General features: G+C 39.4%; 1 pseudogene; it reads right to left on the reverse strand.

The window, feature by feature from the left end:
• Positions 1-224: 224 nt before the first annotated feature.
• Positions 225-1,974, reverse strand: LOC109576659 (endogenous retrovirus group PABLB member 1 Env polyprotein-like; annotated as a pseudogene).
• Between the last annotated feature and the right edge of the window lie 19,557 nt (positions 1,975-21,531).

Here is a 21,531-nt window from a genome sequence, read left to right on the forward strand (position 1 = left end):
AAAAAAGTTAGTCCTTTTCTCCTCCTTGAGAATTCCAGACCCCTGTCTCCTCCTTGACAGCCCCAGACCCCTTTCTCCTCCTCAGGGACCCTGGACTTCTCAACAACCTGCCTAGGAATTGACTCTCTCATTCCTCCCTTTTCTTTTAGGAGAATTATGTTGCCAAGGGAAAGGGGTGTCATTTTCATTCCATAACTACTTCCTGCTGTTGATGGGCTTCGTCCCTAAATTGTTGAGGCAACATATTTTCCTAACCCTCCTGTGGAGGGTCTCTGATTCAGGGGCCTCATGTAATAGTTGGAGGAGGCTGTGGCACTGGTAGGAGCCTGGACAAATATTTGTAACTTAAAAGCTTTCAGACCATTAGAAACAATTCCAATTACACAGTTACAGATGTAGGGAGCAAAGAGTAAAAACAGAACAATTAGAATTATTACAATTAAGACGTTTCTCCACCATGGGAAGCTAGTTAATATTTTTCAAAGTGAGGTGACTGAGGCTTTAGGAGTATAATATCCAACCAGTCCATTCTGAAGGAGATCAGCCCTGGGATTTCTTTGGAAGGAATGATGCTAAAGCTGAAACTCCAGTACTTTGGCCACCTCATGCAAAGAGTTGACTCATTGGAAAAGACTCTGATGCTGGGAGGGATTGGGGGCAGGAGGAGAAGGGGACGACAGAGGATGAGATGGCTGGATGGCATCACTGACTCGATGGATGTGAGTCTGGGTAAACTCTGGGAGTTGGTGATGGACAGGGAGGCCTGGAGTGCTGCGATTCATGGGGTTGCAAAGAGTCAGACACGACTGAGCAAATGAACTGAACTGAACTGAACTGAAAGCCTGAATGATTGTCTTCATGTGTTTAGTAAAGTGAGTAACATTAGTACTCTTACCTGGCATATATGTAAAGCATTGGGTATGAATAATGGCACAAGTTCCTCCTTGTGCAGCCAAATATCTAAGGCCAATCTGCTTTGTGAAACCACCTTTCTAATTTGTATTTGTTCAGCATTAAGGGCTGAAATAGCTTTTTGAGAATCTTGTAAAGCCTGTTGAGTAAAGTTAGTCAGAACATCAACTTGCAGCATAACTTCTGTAGTTCCCAGAGAGGGAATGAATATTGCAGCCAGATAATCATACCAGTGAAATACAAACTTTGCCCAGTGAGTTTAAGGTTTGGCAGTTTAGTAGGCTTCTCTGGAAGCTCTGAAAATATGAAGTCATGAGTAAAAGTTAGACTTAGTGTGCATCTCCTTATTGAGCCATGGGGAAGCCACGCCTACAGGTAAGAGCCTCTAATCAGTTTGGAATCAGTTTGGAGGGCCAGTTTGGAGCAAGCCAGTGTGACTGAGGGATCTAGTCTCAATCAGTTCCTGGCCAGGCAAAAGGAGGACCTAAACTGGGATTGAAAAACACAAGAATGATTGTATTGTATACTTAGTGAGGCAAAAACCCCAGTTGTTTCCAATCATTATAATTAAGTTGTTGACTAACTTCTGGTGATGGCTCTATTTGTTCCCCACATATGGAAACATTAGATAGTAGGCATCCCTTTTTAGGAGTTAGCCATATGACCTCATCCCATATTTGATACAGGTAGAAAACCACCAGATCTAGACCCATTTACCTTCTTATGTGCAGCAAAATAGTCATTAAACCAAGTTAAAATCAAAATTAAAAGTCACATTATGTCCATAGTTAAGGTACAATATATTATACCAGTCCATTTTAGGATTGCTAAATGTCATCACAGAGTTGAAGAAAGTCTCTTCCTTGAAGTGGAGAAACCCACCATGGGCAGACTTCAACTGATGACTGGGGAGAGTGCTCTGCAGACCCAGCAATTATGTCAATTGTGGAATGCGGCATAGGAGTGAGTGCAGGACAGGAAGACGTTGTCTTGAGGGTCAAAAGGCAGACTCAGTACTTTTGGAGTCAGCAGAAGCAAGCCCATGTATATTCTCAGGCCCATCTCGGTTTCTGGCTCAAACACCGGCTTGTTTGACTCAAAGGCTGGGTCAGGAGTTAACCTTCCGGTAATGCCTGTTGAAAAGGCTGAAAGCTGAGTCATAGTTAATTTTTTTTTTTTTTTTTTTTTTTTTTATTCTTCCAATTTTATTTTATTTTTAAACTTTACATAATTGTATTAGTTTTGCCAAATATCAAAATGAATCTGCCACAGGTATACATGTGTTCCCCATCCCGAACCCTCCTCCCTCCTCCCTCCCCATACCATCCCTCTGGGCCGTCCCAGTGCACCAGCCCCAAGCATCCAGCATCATGCCTCGAACCTGGACTGGCAACTCGTTTCCTACATGATATTTTACATGTTTCACTGCCATAGTTAATTTTAAGGCTTCAGGATCTATGACAATATCTGTGCACAAAAACAGTCTGTCATAAAGACAGTTCCTTCTTCTTAGGGGCAGTTTGAGTCCTCATTAAAGCTACGGGGAGAACTTTAAACCAACTGTCTTGTGTTTCCTGAGTTAGCTTACACAGATGCCTCCTAATAATGTCATTAGCCTTTTCAATTTTTTCTGAAGATTGGGGTCTCCAGAAACAGTATAAGTGATATTCTATTCCTTGAGCTTTTGACACCCCTTGAGTTACAGACAGAGCATTATCACTCTGAACTTTAGAGTTTAAGATCCCACCTACATCATGAGAAGTCAGTACTGTTAGATTTTGCCCATTAGTAAACTTATGATCTTTAGGCATTAGTAAAATGATAGTAACAATTACCCTTGAACAATGTGGTCATAGCCTTTATTTTCAGTAAGGAACCAAACTTGGATCCCGTGGGAAAGCTCAAAGTTGGAGCTTGCAAGAGAGCAGTTTGAAGAGCCTTAAAAGCCTTTTGAGTCTCTGGGAACCAAACCAGCTTGTTGGTTTGCACCTGCTGAGTCTCAGTTATAAGTTTATATAAAGGCTGGGCAAGTTCCTCATAATGCAGAATCCAAATGCAGCAATAGCATGTAATGCCCAAGAATCTTCTCAATTGTCTTAAAGTCATATTTGGCTTGTTTAGGAATTTCAGACAATAAAGTATAAGGATTGCTGCTGCTGCTGCTGCTAAGTCACATCAGTCGTGTCTGACTCTGTGCGACCCTGTAGATGGCAGCCCACCAGGCTCTCCCATCCCTGGGATTCTCCAGGCAAGAACACTGGAGTGAGTTGCCATTTCCTTCTCCAATGCATGAAAGTGAAAAGTGAAAGTGAAGTCGCTCAGTCACGTCTGACTCTTCGCGACCCCGTGGACTGCAGCCTACCAGGCTCCTCCGTCCATGGGAGTTTCCAGGCAAGAGTACTGGAGTGGGTTGCCAGTACCTTCTCCAAAAGTAAAAGGATTAGGCACTTACTATTCATATATTTTGAACAAGTATCCATTTATCATTTGACAGTTTTATACCCAAAGTAGGAGTGTTGCATGAACTGTTATAGGGAATTAATAGCCCTTGTTTCTTTAAATTTTCAATGATGAATTTTAACCCTTCCTTAACCTTGAGTTTCAGTGGATACTGCTTTTGATGTGGAAATAAGTGTGGGTGTTTGAGCTTGACAACTATAGGAATAGGATTTTGTGCTCAACCCAACAGATTTCCATCAGCCCACACTTTAGGATTTATATTTTGTTCATTTATTGGGAAAGTGAGAGCAGGCTCCATATTTGTGAAAACAGAGGCCTGGACTGTGTTCAGTATATCCCTCCGCAGGAGTGAGGGAGACTCTGGCACAATTAGAAACTCGTGAGAAAAATAGTACAGAGTCCCAGTTGCAGCTTAAAGGATGACTGAAATAATAGCGTTTGGCTTGTCCAGACAGCCCCATTACAGTAGTGGATTGGGAGGAAAGCGGACCAGGGGCTTCAGTGAGCACAGAGAAAGCTGCCCAAAAGGAAATCGATTGATTGGTCCCCCACAGTTATTAATACCCAGTGTTCCTCAGGTGTAATTAGGATGGGAACTTGTGTGAGGACCACCAGGGAATCATCAGTCCTGATTACCTTGAGAGTCTGACCCCTGGGACCTACACTTTGGAGGGCAGTCTCTTCTCCAGTATGGTCCTTTGCAGATCAGACATGGAGCCGGGGGTTGCTTAGATGCCTGACGGCAATCCTGCTTGAGATGCCCACTCCTTTCCACAGTAATAACAAGCCCATCCCTTTTCACCTGTGTCCCTCTGGGCATTTTTTTCTCAGGCTGTTTCGGAGTAGGTCTAACAGCCGTGCTGGGGTTTCAATTTTCCCTGGTCTTTTTTTGCCTCCTATTTTCCTCCTCATATTCTCTACTGTAATATACCATCTGAGTCAGTTGCAAAAGTTTTTTAAAGACTGATTTGGCCCAAACGCCTGTTTTTGTAACTCATGACTCAGATATCTGGAGCTGACTGAGTGAGAAATCTATCTTTTAAGATCATTCCTCCTCTGCACTTTTGGGATCCTCTCCTCCAGGTAAACTTGTGAAGAGTCTCCCAAAGTCTGTTGAGGAATTTACCAGGAGTTTCCTTCTCTCCCTGTTCTATGTCAGCCAACTTAGCATAGTTTAAAGTCTTAGTGTGTGCTTGCTTGAGTCCTTCAAGAATGCATCTGGCAAAGTGGTTCTGATCCCACCTTCCTTTAGCCATGTCACAGTCCCAGTCTGGCTCCGTCATGGTAACTGCTTGGCTCCCAGTAGGGAGGAGGGCTATTTTGTGTTCCCTCTTTCTCCTTGTCTCATGTTCAAGCCATTCATCTCCAAAAGTAGGAGCTTCCCCAAAACTCAAGTTTTCGAGTCAGGAGTCAGCGTCTACCCCAAGACATACATTACATCTCTCCAAGAAAGCTCATAAAGTAAAGCTAGGCCCATAAAGGCTTCTGTGTACTTCTTGGATCCTCCTGATAGTCTCGACCACAATTGGTACTGTTTGAATTCCTACCGAGACTGAGGCAACCCCTCCTGGAAGGGTGCCCTGAATCTCAGCCTGTGCATTTGGGAGCCCCATATACAGGGGCAAAGTAAGAGGACAGGAGGCAGCTGGAGGTTTCACACCTAAATCTTTACCCTTAGGACATAAGTCTGACATGTCTCACAGAGCGATAAAGAGCAACACATATGTCACTTCTACCCATTTCTCTTGTTTTCTACAGAACTGGTCTAGTTGTAAAACAGTAATAATTGAGATCCTTCAACAGGTCAATGTTCTCTGTCTTCCAAAGGATACTGTGGCCATTCAGTATCACAGAAGAAGACCAGGTGTGTCATTTTAAATTCTGGAGATCAAACTTGTCCCAGTTTTTTTTTTTAAATACATTTTAAAGAAGTGGTTCTGGAACTGTTAGCTCCCATCTGTAAGAGAGAAAAAAGCAGCATCCACAGCTGTAGCTTCTTTCCACTGGAAGCATCCCTCCCTGCTCTAGATGGGGGTGTAGACAGACTTTCCACCAAAGCTTTCACTGGTCAGACTAAGTTTGTCCCTTACCAACACAGGCGCCTTACTCTTCCCTCCCAGTTCTTTCACTGAGGCAGGGTGGAGATGCACCAGGGGTAGAGCTGATGGCATCCCAGATCAAGACCTTTGTTTGATTTGCCCTTTTCTCTGATGCCACTTGGGGTGGAGCAGAGTAGTTTTCCCAGAATGCTTCCTAGGGAACTAGGGAAAAAAAGCTAGGACTCCTAGGGGAAGCATCTGTCTTTCATGTGCCCATGCACATTCCTGAGTGCAGTCCTGACTGCAGTAGAAATGGTGAGTCATAAAGGGATAAACAACAACCAAGATGTCCCTTCTGAGTGACACCATGCCAGTATAGCAAAAGAGGTGATGGAGGGTTGGCCAGCGAGGAAAAGGTGGTTTTTGTCCTCAGGCTACTAGGGCCAATCCTCCCAGTTCATTCCCACAGATTCCATAGGAGGGGTATCTAAGGAGTTGAAACAGAAGCCACTGGGGAGCTTTCTCTGGTCCACTAAGAGCTAGTGCTACCAAAGGAAGAAGCCCATTGCACTTCCAATCTGACCATATCCTGCAGTTCCGAATCTGTGTCCTAAAAAACCTTATGGTCACCAGAAGTGCTTCTATCCACACAGATCAGATGCACAGCCATGACTTTGTCATGTCAGATTCCTGGCCCCCGAGATAGGCAGCCCAGAGAGTAACCTCTAGCCTGAGAGATGTTCCTGTAGCTAGAGTTCTGCCTGGTTCCCGAACTTGCTCCAGGAGCTAGAGTTCCACCTTGCTCCATATATGCTCCTAGTAACTTTCTAGCAAGGCTTGCCTAGTCTAGCAAGGCTAAATGCTTCCATACTTGGGGCCTAAGTAAAAGTGCATTGTAACAGCATGGATCACAATTCCCTTGAAGGCCTATGATCCGATAGATTAGGTTAGTAGTTCTAATTCCCCATACAATTACGAAATGGTCAAAGTGTCCAGGAAAAGGTGACTGAGAAAGGAAAGTTCAGTTCACATGCTTTGCCCATCTCTGCTTACTCCCCTAGCAGGGACCTTGGGTGTCTCTTGGCATTGGCAGGTCGGTATAAACCTCCAACAAGGCTCCCCTTTCTGGGGCTGCCTTCAGTTATAACCAGGCACCGCAAAAACTGCAGAGCAGGGCTCATCACTTGCTTTGCTCATGGCATGTCATTCATTCACACAAGCACATCGGAGAGTTAGTAAAGTAAAGCAGAAAACGTTCATACAGAGAAAGTGTAGAGTCTAGAGCTCTGAGTGTTCTTACCTTGTCCTGAAGATTCTGAATGAGCCCCCAAGATGATCGCTTACAGTGAACGATGTCCTATTCTTGGTCTCCAAAGATTTAGCTCCAGGACCAGATACCAGGCATGATCACTCAAGAGCTTTTGTGAAGCAGAGTTTTATTAAAGTGAAAAAGGGACAGATAAAACTTCTGACATAGACATCAGAAGGGGGACAGACACTGCCCCCCTTGCTAGTGTTAGCAAGGGAATTATATAGTTTTTAAATTGGTTATTACAATAAATCAAAAGAATGTCTCAAGGTTGTAGAGATCTTACTAGATCCACTCCCACAATATACATTTTAAGATACCAGGATTAGTTAGAAGATTTTTAGGAGGGAGAAACATGTCCTCAAGCAGGATACATTTTTGTTATTATAATCCTTACTAAGGAATGTAGAAAAAAACTTTGGTTCTTTCCTTCTCCTTGAGAATTCCAGACCTGTATCTCCTCCTTGAGAGCCCCAGATCCCTTTCTCCTCCTCGGGGACCCCAGACTTCTTATCAACCTGCCTAGGAATTGACTCTCTCAGTTTTATGTCAAGATCTGTTTCCCTAAACATAATTGCTTTTTAAAGTTGAATTAAAGAATAGTTAACCATGGCAGATATCACTGAATGTTTTCTTCGGTGGGATGTAAAAATTCTTAAAGGTTTTAAAAAGTGCGGTGACTTTTCATCTTTCAGTTCAGTTCAGTTCAGTTGCTCAGTCGTGTCCGATTCTTTGCGACCCCATGAATCACAGCAAGCCAGGCCTCCCTGTCCATCACCAACTCCTGGAGTTCATGCAGACTCACGTCCATGGAGTCAGTGATGCCATCCAGCCATCTCATTCTCTGTCGTCCCCTTCTCTTCCTGCCCCCAATTCCTCCCAGCATCAGAGTCTCTTTCAATGAGTCAACTCTTCGCATGAGGTGGCCAAAGTACTGGAGTTTCAGCTTTAGCATCATTCCTTCCAAAAAAATCCCAGGGCTGATCTCCTTCAGAATGGACTGGTTGGATCTCCTTGCAGTCCAAGGAACTCTCAAGAGTCTTCTCCAACACCACAGTTCAAAAGCATCAATTCTTCGGTGCTCAGCCTTCTTCACAGTCCAACTCTCACATCCATACATGACCACAGGAAAAACCATAGCCTTGACTAGACAAACCTTTGTTGGCAAAGTAATGTCTCTGCTTTTGAATATGCTATCTAGGTTGGTCATAACTTTCCTTCCAAGGAGTAAGCGTCTTTTAATTTCATGGCTGCAGTCACCATCTGCAGTGATTTTGGAGCCCCAAAAAATAAAGTCTGACACTGTTTCCACTGTTTCCTCATCTTTTCCCCATGAAGTGATGGGACCAGATGCCATGATCTTCATTTTCTGAATGTGGAGTTGAAGCCAACTTTTTCACTCTTCACTTTCACTTTCATCAAGAGGCTTTTTAGTTCCTCTTCCCTTTCTGCCATAAGGGTGGTGTCATCTGCGTATCTGAGGTTATTGATAATTCTCCCGGCAATCTTTGGGAGATGATTTTGCTGTGTTTCTCACTGACAGATGGAATAGCTTAACGATTCTTTCAAGAATTTATGATTTAGAAGACAAATCCATACCATTGTATTGGATTTGTCTGGTAAATTTGGGTACTTTCCCCCAAAACACTTAACACTGTTGCTAGGAACTGTGTAAGCTACTTCAAATGTAGTGATAGGCTAATTACTTAAGTGAGCAATGGACTCTGTGGGAATAACAAAAAATAATAAAACAAGAACCCATCCTCAGTTGGAGGAGATGCATAGTCACCTTGTGATACTAGACAGAGTTACACATGTAAATAACAGGACTATAAAATGAATACAAACTAAATGTTCAATTGCATATAATGACAAATCTATGTACAAACTAGAAACCAGCATTTCAAAAGGTAGTTGTTTTTGACATTATTGCTGACTGAATCATGGCACTTATTTGGGTTGGCTAATTATCAGCAGCCGAATTTTGAAATGATTTCTGAATTAACCATTAAAATGCAAACTTCATTATTAAACTTTCTGTCAACTATTGAATATAAAATTTCCCAAAGAAGAGACTGGTTTTCACAGAAGTATGTTAGAACACCACACATTGTCTAAACTTTCACCCATGTGCAAAGAAATACTAAACAGCAAACTTGAGCTGGTGTTTGAAGCAAAAAAGTGAACTAAATTTGGGTCCTGTTTGTCATTCACAAATCTAATTATTCTTTTATTTATCTCCTCTTATTAAATTGCAAATAGAAGATCCACTAACACATTTGACCTTCATATGTGTGCATCAATTTCATGTCTTCCTTTCCTGAGTACAGATTGAGATTTACTCAAAGTTTCATATATCAACAATCAAAAATGACATGAGATTGAAGGCAAAAGGAGAAAGAGGTGGCAGAGGAAGAGATGGTTTGATAGCATCACCAACTCAATGGACATGAATTTGTGCAAACTCTGGGAGATAGTGGAGGACAGAGGAGCCTGGTGTGCTGCAGTTCATGGGGTCACAAAGAGTCAGACATGACTTAGTGACTGAACAGGAACAACAAGTTACTGTCATTCAGAGTAAAATTTTCATGAAACTCTCAAGTATTCAATGTCCCAGTTATTCTTTCTTATTGATCTATCCAATAATTACAATATATTGACAAGTGTACACCAGCTTGTGAGAATAATATATTAATGGACACATATTATCATATTATGGGATAAAATTGGGAACAGATATTTCGGGACTAGGATGTATATCTCTGAGTTCTTGAAGAATATAGAAGTGCCTCTTAAATTTTGAGTGACATAGAGGCTGTCTCACCACAGTTGTTCCTTCATTCCTTGAGTCTTTATAAGTAGGAAGACTGTGTGGCGGATCATAGTCGTCATCTGTTGTATAAATAAACTGATTCCTAGAGAGGTGATGTGCCTCTCCCCAGATCATGTACCTATTTCATAACAGAACCAGAACTAAACCTCAGCTTCTCTTTCAGTATAACAATAACAACTATTTATTAGAATCCTTGTATATTGTTCCACTTTACTGACAGTATTTCTAATTATGGCACCAATTCTTTACTGTATGTATACATTGCTACCACTACCATATTATAAATGAAGAAACTGAGGCACAGGGACTTTAAACAACTTGTCCAAAGTCAAGCAGCTGAAGTGATGTAGAGAAAGTGGTTCAAACCAGATCTTTAAAGGCTTCTGCATTTACTATTGTCAGGGAGAGATGGGTAGCAGCCTGGGAGTCAGTGTCATTTTCTAGTGTTCTCTCTGGAAAGGGCTCTAAACTAGATTATTTTTTAGTGATTATTCACTCCAAAGCCAGTCTCAAATTTTTTGCGTTATGTTTCTTATCCTTACTTTGGTTCCATTTTGTTTTGGCTTCTTGGCATTATAACAACACTACTGCTTTAACAATGGGCTTATCATATTGGTTATTATCTTCACTTCACCCTGCTAATTTAACTTAATATGCAGAATACATCATGAGAAACCCTGGGCTGGAAGAATACAAGTTGGAATCAAGATTGCCGGGAGAAATATCAATAACCTCAGATATGCAGATGACACCACCCTTATTGCAGAAAGTGAAGAGGATCTAAAAAGCCTCTTGATGAAAGTGAAAGAGGAGAGTGAAAAAGTTGGCTTAAAGCTTCAGAAAACGAAGATCATGGCATCCGGTCCCACCACTTCATGGGAAATAGATGGGGAAACAGTGGAAACAGTGGCAGACTTTATTTTTGGGGGCTCCAAAATCACTGCAGATGGTGATTGCAGCCATGAAATTAAAAGACACTCACTCCTTGGAATGAAAGTTATGACCAACCTAGATAGCATATGCAAAAGCAGAGACATTACTTTGCCAACAAAGGTTCGTCTAGTCAAGGCTATGGTTTTTCCAGTGGTCATGTATGGATGTGAGAGTTGGACTGTGAAGAAGACTGAGCACTGAAGAATTGATGCTTTTGAACTGTAGTATTGGAGAAGACTCTTGAGAGTCCCTTGGACTGCAAGGAGATCCACCAGTCCATTCTAAAGGAGATCAGTCCTGGGTGTTCTTTGGAAGGAATGATGCTAAAGCTGAAACTCCAGTACTTTGGCCACCTCATGAGAAGAGTTGACTCATTGGAAAAGACTCTGATACTGGGAGGGATTGGGGGCAGGAGGAGAAGGGGATGACAGAGGATGAGATGGCTGGATGGCATCACCGACTCGATGGACATGAGTTTGAGTGAACTCTGGGAGTTGGTGATGGACAGGGAGGCCTGGAGTGCTGCAGTTCATGGGGTCGCAAAGAGTCGGACGCGACTGAGTGACTGAACTTAACTGAACTGAAGCAGTTGAGATTAAGACATTTTTGGCTAAAATTTACACTTGAATCAAAATGGTCAGATAGTTTGTAACTACAGTGAAAACTACATGTTTTCATTCTCTTCCACACATGTGACATTTTTTATTGTTTTTTTACAAAGTATTTGTATGTATATACATACTTGTAGCAACTATCAAAATTACTGGCTAAACATTAAGTTAAATGCTGTTCTTGTCTCTCTGTGTTTAATGTTTGGTTTTCTGTAACTGTTTTACCTGCCCATTAAAAGAAAAAATCAAAAATGTTCATTTGCATTCAGATGTTGCTTACTATTTTCTTTTCAGTTAAACATGCAAATTGTCATCATTGGCAAACTGACTATACAGCAATTAGATGGAAATCATCTCTTTTATTCAATTTTTCAAAAGCGTGAATGTCTCTTCAACTTTCCAAATACATTCCCCCTTTTTCTGTGTCTCAGATCTTGTGAGATTTTTGTAATCATTTTTTTTCTAATTGCTTTTTTTTTTCTTTCTCCCACACTTGCATCAAGCTGTGCTTTGGAATTGGATTTAGGTTTTTTTTCCTAAGGTGTTTGTGGAACATCAATGATGCTGTATAAAATACAGAAGAAATGTGTCCTAAGAGAATTGACTACTATTTTAGATTTTAAAAAGATAGTGTCAAGAGACCAAAACCACTCTTTTAGTGGAAAAAATATTTCTTCTTTGGAGCTATTTGGATATACTCAGGATCATTTAGCTAATGCTAACCGATTGAGTATCCTCTACGAACTTTTAAACTTTCCTTCTCTTGCTCTACCTTTTGTTTTATTAGAGCCACAAATTTTGAGTGTCTCCTGTCTGATTCCTTAGACCTCAGACCTTCTCTGTTTATGTTTTCACTCTTATAGCGTTCTTCCCACTCTATATATGGGTGATCTCTAACCCTGACCTAAATTCTAGCTTTACATGTCTACAAGTTGCTAGGATATATTTTTATTGGACAGTTCAGTTCAGTTCAGTTCAGTCGCTCAGTCGTGTCCAACTCTTTGCGACCCATGAACCGCACTACACCAGGCCTCCCTGTCCATCACCAACTCCTGGAGTCTACCCAAACCCATGTCCATTGTGTCAGTGATGCCATCCAACCATCTCATTCTCTGCCGTCCCCTTCTCCTCCTGCTCTCAATCTTTCCCAGCCTCTGGGTCTTTTCAAATGAGTCAGCTCTCTGCATCAGGTGGCCAAAGTATTGGAGTTTCAGCTTGAACATCAGTCCCTCCAATGAACACCCAGGACTGATCTCCTTTAGGATGGACTGGTTGAATCTCCTTATAGTCCAAGGGACTCTCAAGAGTCTTCTCCAACACCTTGAACTAAAAAGCCCTAAGCTTGAGGCTTGGTTTTTTTATTTTTTATGATTGCATTCATTGATAAAGAATGAGATGAATCTCTGATGCCTATTCAAAACAACCACTATTCTTGTTTTGCTGACTCCTTTGGAGGAAGCCAGTTCTGTTCACATGCAAATTTTAAGCTGAATCATATAAACTCACTTCTAAATAAGTAAATAGTACATATGTCATTGTGCTCCCATGCTTTTGATTTTGCTTATTTTTTTAACCTGAGTTAAAATATATAACAAAAAATTTACTGTTATAGCCATTTGGATTGGAATCCAGTTGTTTTGTAATGTGTTAGTTTCTGCTGTACAATGTAGTGAATCAGCTATCTGTATACATATATCCTCTCCCTCTTAAATCTCCCTCTCATCTGCCTATGCCATCACAGAGCACCGAACTGAACTCCTCACACAGTGTACAGCACAGTAGTAGCTATAAGCATTTTATGTTTACCAGATCTCTGTTAACTTTTCCTCTTGCAAAATTGTATCTATGGAACAAGAAAGTGTCTTTTCCACCCTCCCCCAGCACCCGGCAACCAATATTCTACTTTGTGTTTCTAAGGGATGATTATTTCAGATGCCTCATATAAGTAGAGTCATGGAGTAGTAATCTTTTTGTGCCTGACTTATTTCACTTGACACTTTTGAACATTTAAGTTGCTTCTACCTCTTGGCTATTTTAAATAGTCCAACTATGAACATGGGTGTGCAAAAATCCCTTTATAATTCTGTTTTCAATTCTTTTGAATATATATAAATTAGTGGGATTGCTGGATCATACGACAATTATATCTTAAAGGTTTTTGAGAAACCTGCATTCTGTTTTCCACTGTAGCTACATCATCTCCCATTCCCTCCAGTGGTGCACAAGGGATTTGATTTTTCCACATCATGGCCAACACTTGCTATTTTCTAGTTTTTGATGGTGAACATCCTAATAAGTGTGAAGTGATAGCTCATTGTGGCTTCGATTGGCATTTTTTTTTTACAATTAGTGATGTTGAGCATTTTTTCATGCTTGTTGGTCATTTGCATAACTTCTTTGGATAATTTATTTTTCAGCTCCTTTGTTCATTTTTTAATTGGATAACTTTCTTTTTGTTGTTGTTGTCATTGAGTTTTAGGAGTTCTTTATATATTCTGGATATTAACTTCTTGTCAAATATATACCTTATATATATGGTATATATAAATATACTTGCTACTGCTGCTAAGTCGCTTCAGTCGTGTCCGACTCTGTGCAACTCCATAGATGGCAGCCCAGCAGGCTCCCCCGCCCCTGGGATTCTCCAGGCAAAACACCGGAGTGGGTTGCCATTGCCTTCTCCAATTCATGAAAGTGAAAAGTAAAAGTGAAGTCGCCCAGTCGTGTCTGACTCTCAGCGACCCCATGGACTGCAGCCCACCAGGCTCCCCCATCCATGGGATTTTCCAGGCAAGAGTACTGGAGTGGGGTGCCATTGCTTTTGTTGCCTGTATTTCTGGTGTCAAATTCAGTTATCTTATTTATACTCTTTAAAAAAATAGCAAAAATAATAAAAATGCTACTTAAAATTCACTGAAAACATTAAGGGTTAGATCAGGTCTTAAAGTGGCAATGAGTCACAATGTGAATTAATGCTATACTTGTGTTTGTTGCAATGAAGTTCTAAATGAAAGGAAAATTACAAAATTACATTACAAAATAACAAAATTACATTATGTGCATGGTAGTAAATTTTAAATGAAGAAAGAGAAAGGAAATGAATGAATGAAAGAATGAAGAAGAGAAAACAAATGTCTTTCCTGAATTAAAAAATGATCAAACAGAGTAATTAAAGCAGAAATTTTTATGTGTATGTATATATCTCTACATAGGTGGATATTCAGGATGTCCAATTCAAAGTAACAAAATTGCCCTTAAATTCAGGATGAACTATGTAGTTAATAATACTCAATTTTCAAAATTGAATCTAGAAATTAAAAACGCTTGCTCCTTGGAAGAAAAGCTATGACAAACTTAGACAGTGTATTAAAAAGCAGAGACATCATTTTGCTGACAAAGGTCCATAAAGTCAAAGTTGTGGTTCACCCAGTAGTCATGTACAGATGTGAGTGTTGGACCATAAAGAAGGCTGAGCACCAAAGAATTGATGCTGTCAAACTGTGGTGCTAGAGAAGACTCTTGAGAGTCCCTTGGAAGGCAAGTAGATTAAACCAGTCAATCCTAAAGGAAATCAATCATTAATATTGGAAGGACTGATGCTGAAGCTGAAGCTCCAACACTTTAGCCACCTGATATGAAGAGCTGACTCATTGGAAAAACTCTGATGCTGGAAAAGATTGAGGTCAGGAGGAGAGGGGGTAACAGAGGATGAGATGGTCACATGGCATCACTGATTCAATGGACATGAGTTTGAACAAACTCCAGGAGATGGTGAAGGACTGGGAAGTCTCATGCTGCAGTCCATGGGGTGGCAAAGACACATGATTTAGCAACAATAACAATCAGTTTTCTTTTTTTTTTTTTGTGGCATCTTTGTCAGGTTTTGATATTAGGGTGATGGTGGCCTCATAGAATGAGTTTGGAAATTTACCTTCCTCTGCAATTTTCTGGAAGAGTTTGAATAGAATAGGTGTTAGCTCTTCTCTAAATTTTTGATAGAATTCAGCTGTGAAGCCATCTTGACCTGGGCTTTTGTTTCCTGGAATATTTCTGATTACAGTTTCAATTTCTGTGCTTGTGATGGGTCTGTTAAGATTTTCTATTTCTTCCTGGTTCAGTTTTGGAAATTTGTACTTTTCTAAGAATTTGTTCATTTCTCCCAAGTTGTCCATTTTATTGGCATATAATTGCTGATAGTAGACTCTTATGATCCTTTGTATTTCTGTGTTGTCTGTTGTGATCTCTCCATTTTCATTTCTAATTGTATTGATTTGATTTTTCTCCCTTTGTTTCTTGATGAGTCTGGCTAATGGTTTGTCAATTTTATTTATCCTTTCAAAGAACCAGCTTTTGGCTTTGTTGATTTTTGCTATGGTCTCTTTTGTTTCTTTTGCATTTATATCTGCCCTAATTTTAAAGATTTCTTTCCTTCTACTAACCCTAGGGTTCTTCATTTCTTCCTTTTCTAGTTGCTTTAGGTGTAGTTAGGTTATTTATTTGACTTTTTTCTTGTTTCTTGAGGTATGCCTGTATTGCTATGAACCTTTCCCTTAGCATTGCTTTTACAGTGTTCCACAGGTTTGGGGTTGTTGTGTTTTCATTTTCATTCATTTATATGCATATTTTGATTTATTTTTTTATTTCTTCTGTGATTTGTTGGTTATTCAGCAGCGTGTTTTTCAGCCTCCATATGTTGGAATTTTTAATAGTTTTTCTCCTGTAACTACAAGCCAATATCACTGATGAACATAGATGCAAAAATCCTTAACAAAATTCTAGCAATCAGAATCCAACAACACATTAAAAAGATCATACACCATGACCAAGTGGGCTTTATCCCAAGGATGCTAGGATTCTTCAATATCCACAAGTCAATCAATGTAACACACCATATTAACAAATTGAAAAATAAAAGTCATATGATCATCTCAATAGATGCAGAGAAAGCCTTTGACAAAATTCAACATCCATTTATGATAAAAACTCTCCAGAAAGCAGGAATAGAAGGAACATACCTCAACATAATAAAAGCTATATATGACAAACCCACAGTAAACATTATCCTCAATGGTGAAAAATTGAAAGCATTTCCCCTAAAGTCAGGAACAAGGCAAGGGTGCCCACATTCATCGCTACTATTCAACATAGTTTTGGAAGTTTTGGCCACAGCAATCAGAGCAGAAAAAGAAATAAAAGGAATCCAGGTTGGAAAAGAAGAAGTAAAACTCTCACTGCAGATGACATGATCCTCTATATAGAAAACCCTAAAGACTCCACCAGAAAATTACTAGAGCTAATCAATGAATATAGTAAAGTTGCAGGATATAAAATCAACACCCAGAAATCCCTTGCATTCCTATACACTAATAATGAGAAAATAGAAAGAGAAATTAGGAAACAATTCCATTCACCATTTCAACAAAAAGAATAAAATACGTAGGAATGTATCTACCTAAAGAAACTAAAGACCTATATATCAGATCAGATCAGTCGCTCAGTCGTGTTTGACTCTTTGCGACCCCATGAATCGCAGCATGCCAGGCCTCCCTGTCCATCACCAACTCCTGGAGTTCTAGAAAACTATAAAACACTGGTGAAGGAAATCAAAGAGGACACTAATAGATGGAGAAATATACTATGTTCATGGATTGGAAGAATCAATATAGTGAAAATGAGTATACTACCCAAAGCAATCTATAGATTCAGTGCAATTGCTGTCAAGCTACCAATGGTATTTTTCACAGAGCTAGAACAAATAATTTCACAATTTGTATGGAAATACAAAAAAACTTGAATAGCCAAAGCAATCTTGAGAAAGAAGAATGGAACTGGAGGAATCAACCTGCCTGACTTCAAGCTCTACTACAAAGCCACAGTCATCAAGACAGTATGGTACTGGCACAAAGACAGAAATATAGATCAACGGAGAAAAATAGAAAGCCCAGAGATAAACCCACACACCTATGGACACCTTATCTTTGACAAAGGAGGCAAGACTATACAATGAAGAAAAGCCAATCTCTTTAACAAGTGGTGCTGGGAAAACTGGTCAACCACTTGTAAAAGAATGAAACTAGAACACTTTCTAACACCATACACAAAAATAAACTCAAAATGGATTAAAGATCTAAACGTAAGACCAGAAACTATAAAACTCCTAGAGGAGAACATAGGCAAAACACTCTCCGACATAAGTCATAGCCGGATCCTCTATGACCCCCCTCCCAGAATATTGGAAATAAAAGCAAAAATAAACAAATGGGACCGAATTAAAATTAAAAGCTTCTGCACAACAAAGGAAACTATAAGCAAGGTGAAAAGACAGCCTTCAGAATGGGAGAAAATAATAGCAAATGAAGCAACTGACAAACAACTAATCTCAAAAATATATAAGCAACTCCTACAGCTCAACTCCAGAAAAATAAAAGACCCAATCAAAAAATGGGCCAAAGAACTAAACAGACATTTCTCCAAAGAAGACATACAGATAGCTAACAAACACATGAAAAGATGCTCAATGTCACTCATTATCAGAGAAATACAAATCAAAACCACAATGAGCTATCATTTCACACCAGTCAGAATGGCTGCTATCCAAAAGTCTACAACCAATAAATGCTGGAGAGGGTGTGGAGAAAAGGGAACCCTCTTACACTGTTGGTGGGAATGCAAACTAGTACAGCTACTATGGAGAACAGTGTGGAGATTCCTTAAAAAACTGGAAATAGAACTGCTTTATGACCCAGCAATCCCACTGCTGGGGATACACGCAAAGGAAACAAGAATTGAAAGAGACATGTGTACCCCAATGTTCATCACAGCACTGTGTATAATAGCCAGGACATGGAAGCAACCTAGATGTCCATCAGCAGATGAATGGATAAGAAAGCTGTGGTACATATACACAATGGAGTATTACTCAGCCATTAAAAAGAATACATTTGAATCAGTTCTAATGAGGTGGATGAAACTGGAACCTATTATACAGAGTGAAGTAAGCCAGAAAGAAAAACACCAATACAGTATACTAACGCATATATATGGAATTTAGAAAGATGGTAACGATAACTCTGTATGTGAGACAGCAAAAGAGACACAGATGTATAAAACAGTCTTTTGGACTCTGTGGGAGAGGGAAAGGGTGGGATGATTTGGGAGAATGGCATTGAAATATGTATAATATCATATATGAAATGAATTGCCAGTCCAGGTTCAATGCATGATACAGGATGCTTGGGGCTGGTGCACTGGGATGACCCAGAGGGATGGTACGGGGAGGGAGGTGGGAGGGGGAGTTCAGGATGGGGAACAGGTGTACACTCGTGTCAGATTCATGTTGATGTATGGCAAAACCAATACAATATTGTAAAGTAATTAGCCTCCAATTAAAATAAATAAATTTATACTAAAAAAAAACAATCACTTCAAGTTGTTGGGAAACTGATGAAATTCTGAAGAATGTTCAAAACAATCTTGCTTACATTCCCTTCCTTTTAATTCCTTCCCCTTGAGTTTACATTAATATTTTCCCCAACTACTGTTGCCTTTTGTTGTTCAGTTGTTTAGTCATGTCCGATTCTGCGACCTTTAGCCTTTACCTGCATCACAACTCAGGAAAATTAAATGACTACTAGTAGAATTATGTCTTCATGTTGTGAAGTACAAAATATTTGATTTCTCTCTAGGCTGCCACTTTTTTTGAGTCATTTGCAATTTTTTAGCCTAATTCATTTTAACCAACTACCAGGAATGAGGTTACCAAAGCACATATGATCTCTGCCCTCATGGATTAGTAGCATGGAAAGTGCATAGGAAAAAAGATATGAAGCAAATAATCTCACAAATATATAAATGAGGAGTATAATAAGCACTGTGATTGAAAAAAATAATGCCAAGGTAATGGATCAGGGAGTTTATCTAATCTGAGGAGTTGGAATAGACTTCCCTGAAGAAAAATGATTTAATTTGTATCTGAAGATAAACTGGAAATGTCTGAGCAAATTGCTTGTAAGGAAAGCATTGAGGGCTAACAGATGACAGGCCATGTCTAAAAGTCTTGATATGTGAAAAATCATGGCACTATAGTGATCCCTATACTTTCTAGGAGAATGAATGGATTGTGGAGAAAGCATAAGTGAGAGAGGAGAGAATGGTTAGCAGGCTAGCAGGAGATGATATGAATTTGGACCAGAATAGTGGAAGCTTTGGAGATGGAAAGATGAAGACAGCATAGACATATTTAAGATAGAAAATCAAAAGTAATTAAAGACAGATATTTCATGGGAGTGAAACAATCCATTTCAAGGTTGACGCCTATAGTTCCACCTTCTAAACTAAATGTATAGTTCTCTCATTTGCTAGGAGAAGGCAACACCAGATAAGAAGAGGTTTGGAGAAACTATGATGAATTTACCTTTGGACTTGTTCCGTCTGAATTTTCCTTTAGGGCATCTCATCTACCTGTGGCGGGCAGGTGACTGGATAGATGATCTGCACTCAGATGATAAGTCCTGACTGACAATAAAGATTTGGGAGTCAAGATCATCCAAGGATCTTTGGGTGAGGAATTAATGGAAAGAGCACTTAGTTAAAGAATATGGGGTTTGGGAAAAGGCCTTCAGATATCTAGGTGTACAACACACGTGAAAAAGAACTGAGGGACACTGAACTGAATCTTATGCTTTTTAGTCTTGAGAATTTGTTCTCTGTTTTTCCTTTTTTTGTTGTTTTTGTTGGCTGAATCAATGACAGCCAAATTCTCTTCTCTTGATAGTTCCAGCTTCCTTCTGTCCTTCAGAAGTCCAATTCTTTCGTGCTTTCTGCATAGTAAGGTGGTTAGATGGTCACCTATATTATTTCAGGGATTGCAGCAATATTTCCACTCTGAAGTTTAGTGGTGAATGAAATATTTAATCACTGGTTTCTTTTTTGGCTGAAGACTTTATCATCCTCTATTAACATGAAAAACTCATCAGGGTTGTAAGTTTTTAGTCAACAACCATTTAGTGATCTCTTAATTGGAATGAATCTATAAGATCATTTCATGGGAATGCATTATAATTGATAATTATTTCTCCTCTAATTTCATTATTAAGGAGAAGAGATTAAACATCAAATTCAGTATGAAATACACATATTTATTAATCAATTTTCTTTGTTAATTTCTCTCTGTTTGCAGTTTAATAGATAACTTTTCTTTTAAATTCAAAGATTAGAGGCTCTAGTGTGAACTGGGCTTTGTGGTTATCTTTTTGAGAGGTAGACAAATCTTAGAATCAATAATTTTTATAAGCTGCCACTTAGCCTACTATTATTCTTAAGAAAATTTGGACTCTGTGGGAGAGGGTGAGGGTGGGATGATTTGGGAGGATGGCATTGAAACATGTATATTATCATAGGTGAAACAGATCACCAGTCCAGGTTTGATGCATGAGACAGGGTGCTTGGGGCTGGTGCACTGGGATGACCCAGAAGGATGGAATGGTATGGAGGTGGGAGGGGGATTCAAGATGGGGAACACATGTATACCCATGGCAGATTCATGTCAATGTATGGCAAAACCACTACAATATTGCAAAGTAATTATCCTCCAATTAAAATAAATAAATTTATATTTAAAAAAAAGAAAATTTCAGTGAAAAATTAAAAGATGGATTTTCTCTGGTGGAAAATCTCCTGTACAGAATACTAGGCATGATTATTTAAATTTTTCTCTCCTATCATCCTTAAATAAAACACTACAATGTGGTGTTTATTTTTCTAAAATGGTGCTCAATGGAGTTGTAGCAAAGATACTGTGTAATTCAAGGGCATATCGTTGATACAAACTTACATCATAAGGCTTTCAGCCAAGGAAATTAAGATAATTAAAAAAAATAAAAACTGTGTCTCATCTGAGTGCTCTATTCCACTATCTAGACCTCACCTTGATCCTCCTTCTGTCTCTTAACCTCACTTAAGGATTATTAAGACAATTGGTTATGCAACTGTCCTCCCTTCTTGAAAGGCTTTTAGCAGCTTAAGTAAAATAATTCTTGTTCCTGAAGAGGTTTTTCATTCTGTATGTAACCTTCCTGTGATATTATTATAACAAACTAACAGAGGAGAAAATTTAGGGTCAGAGGGGAAAATTAAAAGAAATGGACTTCTTCTCCATGTTGTAGAATAGATCAAGTGGCTGTCTATTATTCCTCTGGCTTTTTATGTCTTCATTTCAGGAATTTCAGCAGTAGTTAAGATCGTTTAATTTGTGTGTGTGTCCATTTAGCAAACACACACAGGCAGTGAACTCTCTTTCACAGAGTGAATATTAAAATTCTCCATAGCCTATGGAAAAAAGCAGAGTTGTGGAGAGAGCAGGTGCTCAAAAACATGTTCTGAAATTCATGTTAATGTAAATGGGTGGATGAGAAACTAACATGAGAAATGATACAG

This window comes from Bos indicus, chromosome 23 (assembly GCF_029378745.1).
Source record: "Bos indicus isolate NIAB-ARS_2022 breed Sahiwal x Tharparkar chromosome 23, NIAB-ARS_B.indTharparkar_mat_pri_1.0, whole genome shotgun sequence".
NCBI classification, from domain to species: Eukaryota; Metazoa; Chordata; class Mammalia; order Artiodactyla; family Bovidae; genus Bos; species Bos indicus.